Here is a 9115-nt window from a genome sequence, read left to right as displayed (position 1 = left end):
GGGGTAACTTTGCGATTTGGCCCTCGATTATTTACAATGAAGGGCCTCGTGACTTTTACCCGCATTGTTAAGTCCCCGGTTAGTTTAATTACTATCTGAAAAGCCTTAACTTTTATTGTTGACGCTTTTAACCCTTCTCATACGAATTTGATCATAACTTTCTCGTTTTAAAACGGAACTTCGCGAAATTTATATCGTATATTCTAGTGAGCGTATTTTACTGTTACAAAGCCTCGGGTTCGTCAAAGGGTCACTCAGAGGTATAAATTAAACATGTTGACAAAATTAACCCCTGTAGCTTGTAATCTCTCACTTTCTCCCGCGTTTCGCTCCGTACGATCCATGATTTATTCGTTTGAAGGTACTAGCATCATTTAGGGTTACTATACAGTATATTTACCCTTCGTTGACATTTATAACCCTCGAATTTACATACTTTCAAGGTTTGTCAACTTTAGTCCTTTATTTAATATTTAATGCCACGTGTAAGCTCATGACACGTGTCAACACATTATTGGACACAAAATTTCGAGGTGTTACAGCGCGGCTTTTTGGGACCATACCCCTTCAAAAGGTTAAAAGGGTTAGATTAGCAATCCAGTTGTGGTGAACAGCAAAAAGCACAAGACAGGGACACGTCCCATCACACTTTACGTGTGACATCCTCGTCCAGGCGCAAAAGAAAACCATGTGGGATGAGACACTCTTTTATCCGCAGGTTAAAGCCTTCAACCCTCCAAAACAGGCAACCCCCTATCTGCAGTACTGGATCACTCATTCAAAGGTTTCTTGTTTAAGGAATACCTTTCTCTATAAATGACCACTCCTGGTCACCTAACAACACGTTCCGAAATCTCTGACTTCTCCCTCTACAACTTGTACATTGCATTTTCTATTTTTCACTTACACAAACACTATCACATTGCATGCATCACTTTAGGATTGAATTCCTTTCAATCCTAAGATCAATGCAATTGATAAGGGAGTGATCCAGCCCTACGTATTGCATACATAGGGGGACTCGTAACCTGCGTTTGTCAAAACAAGACTCTTGAAGCCTTTTGCCTAACCAGCCTCCACACTATACTCGGTCTCATATTTGTTATAGCAACAAGTTGGCGCCCACCATGGGGCTACGCCACTAAACGTTGAAGACCAGTAGTGTAGCTCCAATTTCAATAGAAACCGTCATGTCTGAAGGGGAATCCCTGGGAGAGGTAAACCAAGTTCCACGTACCTCTACTCCCAGCACTAGCCAAACTGCAGTGGCTGTGCCTACCTCGTTTCAACTCCGGGAAGCACTCCAATAGGAGTCACATACCCCAAATTCCTTTCCTTTCAAACGCTGAGCCCTTCCCGTTCAGGAGTCCCATCTCTTAATGTTGGTGCAACAAACACCCCACACGCATCGACCTAACACCGGAGGGGGTTGCAAACAATTTCTTGTAGTTAAGGTCTCTCTTTAACCAATACGTGAGTAGGGAAAGAGATAAAGGGGTGAGAATCAGGCTAGATTATGATGAGCCAGAACCATCGTTGTCACCAGGACCACCTATTCTTCCTTTTACAAGCTCACAGCCTGCTGTGTCAAGAAATGAAACTGGTCCTAGCCATCCTCCTCCAAATCCAAGTCCATACACGTTTACAAGGCTAGATCCAACATCCTTTCCTTTATTTTCTTCTCAGCCAGTGGCAACCGGTGCACCGTTGGGGCACGAGTTAACTTTGGATCAGTTATTACTATCTCCTTTTGCAAGTCTTCCACCTCCCGTGACTACCACGTGGGAGCAAGACTTATCTATTCTTCCCTTGGCACGGAGTGCTGTCATGAGTGCTCCTATGGGGGTAAGCTATAAAACTGCACCAGAAAACCTTCAAGGTTTCAACCTCATGCCTGTCACGCCCACTAGAATAAGATAACAAAATGTCGACCATGAGACCTTAGAGATTTGAAGTTTTAGAAATGCCCATTCCTTTTACCTTCAAAAGTAAAGTTATTTATAACATTATTATACAATTTAAAAAAATTTGGGCATGACTCGTTCATATAACGAACGTATCCCTGTTTTTTACCATCATCATTACAACCCAATCTACGACCCATACAAAAGACACGACAAAAACCGTGACATTACATTTTAAAAGTCTAGCTACTAACAAAGTTGTTCACAATAAAGTATTTTCGACCCATAACTTCAAAACAAAATAGCGGAAGCGCAAAATGGTCATGATTCGTGCGTGTGTTCGCTCCAAGTCGCCAAGCCGCCTAAGTTGAAGACTTACCTACATCAAACAACAAAACTTGAGAAATTAGTCTCATTAACTATTTCACTTTTAATTAATAAATTTGGCTTCATTCCTTTATATGCTTTCCTTTCATTCTTGCTGTCACACCTCAACCGGTGGCGGAATCATCGGGGCATGGCACTGAGCGAAACAGATTGTCCAGAAGTTTCCACAACAACTATTAATATTACTCAGTTAAATGATACGTCCCATACCGTATTTGTAAGACCCAGATTATAATACTAGATTTAATACATAAGACCTTGCATTTTATACCAAATTTGGAGTTTACAAAAACTTTCAAGAGTTGAAATGTTAACTAGACTATACATCAACATGTTAATCCTACGAAAACATATACAAAACAGGAACTACAATTGTTTACATAGTTTTAAAAACCAAAAATCAAGTGCGGAAGCGTTTGTTTGAGTGTTCGGTTCGGATACTTATGCTTGATCATCATCCTTCTACTTGAATACCTGAAAAACTGAACATTTTAGTCAAGCATTAGTTTTATGATCCTTGAAACTTATTATGATCGGAACTGAACCCGAAAACATATTCAAGGAATCAAATTTTGAAAATAAAGTCACATTAAACTGGGTGCTACCGTAACTTACGGTAGCCACCGTAAGTTACGGTGGCCCCTGGAATTTTATGATCTGCCGTAAGGCAGATAGTTCCCACCGTAGCAACTTGGTAGCCACCGTAAGTTACGGTACCACCGTAACTTACGGTGGTCTCTGTACATGTTTTCTTGCTTTGTTGTTTTTGTCATTCTATTCCCCTTTTTGCAGAATTTAGTCTTGAAACATGTCCGTCACCTAACCAAGGTTAATTACTCATGTTCCGGTAGTTACCCGCAATCATGTTACGCTTTCCCCATGAGGGATTGTTTACGCAAAATTCTACATGTTCAAATCCAAGCTTCGTGTTTGTCAAACTATAATACTTGACATGCTTACCAAATCAAAATCTTAACTCATGTATTAGGGGTTAGATTTCGCAACTAATTTAGCGTGTCCAACATACGGCTTAAACAATGATTATAACCATGCTTTAAGCAATAGTGTCTAGCTTCATGTTTACTACAAGACTTGTTTTGACCCGTTTGGATGCTGAATTAAGCACCATTAAGGGCATTCAAAATCCGTGTTTATCACTTGCTTGACCCGTTTTACTTGTTTAAGATACTAGTCATATACATGACATATTAGAAATCTTGATTATCATGTTCAAAATGTCGACACAAAACTAACAATTTAACATAATGAAACGAAACGATAAATTTCGTACCTTTAGAGCACACTTTTTCCCCGTGAATTCCCTCCGGCTTGTCCGCTTGATGATCCGGACTCTTTGCCTAGAAAATTCAGTTTTTAACTTGTTTAGAATTCTTTTCATGACTATATTCACATCATTTATGAGACATGATCAAAATATGCGTTTCCACCAAATTTAACATAAAAATCCTCACTTAGGCATTTCAACAAACACCTAATGGGTCAGATTTTTCTACAATCATTACCAAGTTCATGACTTGCAATTTAACCTCAAATTTCACTTTAATTAGTAAACCTTACACATATCTTAGCATCAATATAACAGGAATTACTTCCTATGATTAAATTATACAAGAATTATCATTCAAAATCCTAGTGTTCATCATCATCTTACAAAACCCATAACCTAGCTTCAATGGGTTCATGGAATTTCCTGAATTTGGGCATGAATTCACATGTAGTTGTCTAGGTTTTACTCCTTGACACTATATCATCATTAATCTAACTAAATTACTATCATGCATCAACGAATTTCAGATTTCTTAAATTCATGAGGATTTCAAGTAGAGAATTCTCATCAAATTTTACATACCTCTTAATCCTCTTGCAATGAGGATCACAATTCTAAGCTCGGATTTCGTTTTGGATTGGATTTGCACCTCCAATTTAAGAGATTTGTGGATATTAGGGTTTGAAGGTGGGGAACTTTCCCCTGCTTGTTCTTGATCGACCAGGACCCCCAAATGGGGTGTTTGGTTTTGTTTTTGTGACTATTAGTAACATAAGATTCATTTTTAAAAACTTTGGTCCCTCCACTTTTGTTTAACACTTAGTTTTGGTTCTTTAACCCTATTTCAAGTTATTGTTAGCCTTGTAGTTAACTAGGTTAAATTTTTCCTAGTTAACTAGTTCTTGTTTATTTATGCTTTATAATTCTAATATAAAGTTTTATATTTTCGGGGTGTTACAAGTCCACCCCCCTTAAAAAGGGTTTCGTCCCCGAAACTGAAGTACGTACCAAATAGTGTAGGGTGGAGACGTCGCATCTCCTCTTCGGACTCCCACGTAGTGTCTGACCCTTTTCTGTGCTCCCATTTGACCTTGACTTGATTAATCACCTTGCTCCTCAAACTTTTCTCTTTACGATCTAAAATCGCAATTGGTTTTACTGCATAGTTGAGGCTGTTATCCACCTCGATATCATCGTAGTGGATATGAGCAGTTTCATCGGCCAAACATTTTCGGAGATGTGACACGTGGAATGTGCTATGAATCCCACCCAACTCTTCGGGTAATTCAAGACGATAGGCTACTTTACCAACCCGTTCAGTGATTCTAAATGGCCCAATAAATCTTGGGCTTAGTTTTCCCCTTTTTCTGAATCTAATAATGCCCTTCCATGGGGAAACTTTTAGCATAACCATGTCGCCAACCTGAAATTCAATTGGCCTATTCCTTTTATCCGCATACGCCTTTTGCCGGTCTTGAGCCGCTTTCAAGTGTGCCCGAACTATGTCGATTTTCTCATTCGTAGTTCGGATTATATCGGTAGGTGCTAGCCCTCGTGGACCCACTTCTCCCCAACATACCGGAGTTCGACACTTTCTGCCATATAACAGTTCATACGGGGCCATCTTAATACTCGTGTGATAGCTATTGTTATATGCAAATTCGACCAAGGGTAGATGGACATCCCAACTACCTCCAAAGTCAATAATGCAAGCCCGCAACATATCTCCCAACGTTTGTATTGTTCTTTCACTCTGCCCATCCGTTTGTGGATGGTAAGCAGTGCTAAGGAACAATTTAGTTCCCATTTGTTCTTGGAATTCACGCCAAAATTTCGAAGTAAACCGAGTATCTCTGTCTGACACAATGGATATCGGTACCCCATGCCGTGCTATGATTTCATTGGTGTACACTTCCGACATCTTCTCAGCCGTATAGGTCTCACGAATCGGGATGAAGTGAGCACTCTTAGTCAACCTATCCACGACTACCCATATAGCATCAAAACCACGGCTTGTTTTAGGCAGTTTGGTCAATAGTTCCATTGTAATTTGTTCCCATTTCCAAACCGGGATTTCTAACGGTTGGAGTTTACCATATGGCTTTTGGTGTTCCGCCTTGACTTGTAGGCATGTCAAACACTTTTCCACGTATCTCGCAGTGTCTCGCTTCATTCCGGGCCACCAATAGTTTTGTTTCAAGTCATTATACATCTTGGTCGCTCCCGGATGAATGGAATAACGGGATTTATGAGCTTCATCAAGTAGAAGCTTTTTAACTCCACATGTGTGAGGGACCCAAATTCTATTGAAACGAGTCTTCAAGCCGTGACTGCCTATCTCGAGGTCTTTAACTTGGCCGATAATCCTTTCCTTTTTCAAATTTTCCGTCTTTACAGCTTCATCTTGTGCTTCTCGAATTCTAGTAAGCTCGAAGTCACAATGAGTTGCAATGATCGTACCCGTATCGGGGTATAATCTGCTTTGCGGCTCAACGCATCAGCCACTACATTGGCCTTCCCGGGGTGGTAATGTATTTCACAGTCGAAATCCTTGACCGTATCCAACCACCACCTTTGCCTCATGTTTAATTCCTTCTGATCGAAGAAATATTTCAAGCTTTTATGGTCAGTAAAGATCGTAAATTTTACCCCATACAAGTAATGCCTCCATATCTTTAAGGCAAACACCACTACCGCCAATTCCAAGTCGTGAACCGGGTATTTCTTTTCATGAATCTTCAATTGCCTCGAGGCATAGGCGATGACCTTGCCTCGTTGCATCAAAACACATCCGAGCCCCGAATGAGAAGCATCCGAGTAAACCACCATGTCATCAGTCCCTTCCGGTAATGTTAACACCGGAGCGTGGGTCAACCTTTCTTTGAGCGTTTGGAAGGCTTCCTCTTGCTTAACGCCCCATACGAACTTTTCCTCCTTGCGAGTCAATTTAGTCAATGGCAAGGCAATTTTGGAGAAATCCTGTATGAATCTCCGATAATATCCCGCGAGCCCTAAAAAGCTTCGGATTTCCGAGGGGTTTCTTGGAGGGTTCCATTTTGACACAGCTTCTACCTTTGACGGATCCACTAGTACTCCATCGGTACTAATGATATGCCCAAGAAACTGCACCTCTCTTAGCCAGAAGGCGCACTTAGAGAATTTTGCATACAACTTTTCTCGTCTGAGTGTCTCTAATATTTCTTGCAAATGACACACGTGCTCAGCTTCATTCTTCGAGTATACTAATATGTCATCGATAAATACAATTACCGATTTATCTAGAATGGGTTTGCAAACCCGGTTCATGAGATCCATGAAAGCCGCGGGTGCATTAGTCAACCCAAAGGGCATTACAAGGAATTCATAATGCCCGAATCGCGTACGAAATGTTGTCTTCGGTACGTCTTCCTCTTTGACTTTCAATTGGTGATAACCCGACCTAAGATCTATCTTGGAAAAACAACTTGCCCCCTGTAGCTGGTCGAACAAATCATCAATTCTTGGGAGTGGGTATCGATTCTTCACCGTGTGTTTGTTTAACTCTCGGTAATCGATACACATGCGCATACTGCCATCCTTCTTTTTCACAAATAAGGCTGGTGCGCCCCACGGAGACACACTTGGTCGGATAAATCCCTTGTCGAGAAATTCCTGGATTTGAGACATCAATTCTTGTAACTCCGACGGCGCAAGTCGATACGGCGCCTTGGCCACGGGTTTTGCGCCCGGAATCAACTCGATTCCGAACTCTACCTCTCGTTCTGGTCGTATCCCCGGCAGTTCTTCCGGGAACACATCTTCATAATCACGTACCACTGGTACATCTCCAATTTTGAGGGGTTCTTTTTCCGTTTCGCTTGCATATACCATATAAGCCTTGCATCCATGTTTCATAAGTTTATGGGCTTCTAGCATTGAGCATATCACCGGGTTACCTCCTTTTTCACCGTATATCGTAACTTGCTTTCCGCTAGGAGACGTCAGTTTTATTTCCTTTCGGAAACAAACCACCTTCGCGTGGTAACGGGATAACCAATCCATCCCCACTATCACTTGGAATTCTCCCATCGACATCGGAATCAAGTCTATTGTGTATACTTCATCATCAATGTTCATTTTACAGTTTTCACATACATCACAAACAATAAAGCTTTTGTTATTACCTATCTCTACTTCTAAAGGCATAGGTAATTTTGTTAGAACAAATGAAGGATGCCGAATAAATCCATATGAAACAAAGGATTTATTCGCACCCGTATCAAATAACACACGTGCAGGAATTGAGTTTACAGTAAATATACCTGAGACTACGTCAGGTTCGACCTTTGCTTCAGCAGCGGTCAATTGGAAAGATCTTGCTTTTGCCTTCGGGGCATCACCTTTCGAGTCTTACCCATCTTTCTTTCCAACCAGTTCTGGGCATTCCGATCTTTTGTGACCCGTTCGATAACAGTTGTAACAGACAGTCACTTTCTCCGGACATGATATTGCCATGTGTCCCGTTTTTCGGCATATGGGACAAGGCTTATCTTTGAAGCGACATTCGCCCTTATGATTCTTCCCACATATTTTACAACTTGGTGTACTACCTTTTGTATCCGATTTCTTCGCTGTTTCATTCATTCGTGCTTTCTTGTTAGGGCTTGGATTCACATCTTGTGCCCTTCGTTTACCCCGTTCTATGCTCTTTTTCAGTTCGATCTCCCTTTCCCGAGCAGCATTGATGATCTCGGTAAGGGTCTCGTACCTTGAAGGGGTTATAAATTCTCTATACTCCGCACTCAGCATGTTATGGTAGTAGTAGACCTTTTGTTCTTCATTTGTTATCAAATCATCACAGAACTTCATCTTGTCCATAAACATCCCCGTGATCTTGTCTATGGATTCACCCTTGTATCTGAGTTGCATGAACTCTTCCTTAATTCGATTTATGACCGCTTTAGGACTATGGTGTTTAAGGAATGGTGTCTTAAACTCCTCCCATGACATGGCCTTAGCCGCTTCATTTCCAATTTCTTTCTTTTTGTTATCCCACCAGTCTTTTGCTTGACCTCTTAATTGACCCGTACCATAGGCTACGTAGTCATCTTCATCACAATGAGTTCTCTCGAATACCCCTTCGATGTCACTTAGCCATCGTTGGCACACAATTGGATCAACCTCTCCATTATATATGGGTGGTTTACATGCCATGAATTCCTTGTATGAACAAGGCTTTCGTCCTCCAGGTTTTTCCTTTGCTAGATTTGTATTATCCTCTAACTTCTTGATTCTCTCCTCTACTAATGATAAAACTGTATTTTAAATTTTATCAATAAAGCCCGACAAACTGTTTTCGATCGCCTTTCCAACCTCTTCGGCAATCACTACTCTCATTTGTTCGGTGACTCTTGGCATCGCATCGTCATCACCTCCATCCGCCATCTTTAAATACTGAAATGTTTACATATACTGTTAAACATTTCATTTATAACACATGCTTTACTTGTTTTGATTCAATCAAGTTCATAACTTGATTCAATCATTCTTGTTTCAT

The 9115-nt window shown here is 40.9% G+C and overlaps 1 long non-coding RNA gene across 1 annotated transcript; it reads right to left on the bottom strand.

Annotated features, from left to right (window-relative positions):
* Positions 1-2686: 2686 nt before the first annotated feature.
* Positions 2687-4301, bottom strand: LOC110905647. The gene is made up of 3 exons (XR_002573309.2): positions 4162-4301; positions 3583-3649; positions 2687-2773 (listed from the first exon to the last, which is right to left on the bottom strand). It is a non-coding gene; the product is annotated as an uncharacterized LOC110905647 (long non-coding RNA).
* Between the last annotated feature and the right edge of the window lie 4814 nt (positions 4302-9115).

The sequence above is a fragment of the Helianthus annuus genome, chromosome 14 (genome assembly GCF_002127325.2).
Source record: "Helianthus annuus cultivar XRQ/B chromosome 14, HanXRQr2.0-SUNRISE, whole genome shotgun sequence".
In the NCBI taxonomy this organism is placed as follows: domain Eukaryota; kingdom Viridiplantae; phylum Streptophyta; class Magnoliopsida; order Asterales; family Asteraceae; genus Helianthus; species Helianthus annuus.
The sequence above is the reverse complement of the archived record's forward strand: the minus strand, read 5'-3'. Positions and strand labels throughout refer to the sequence as shown.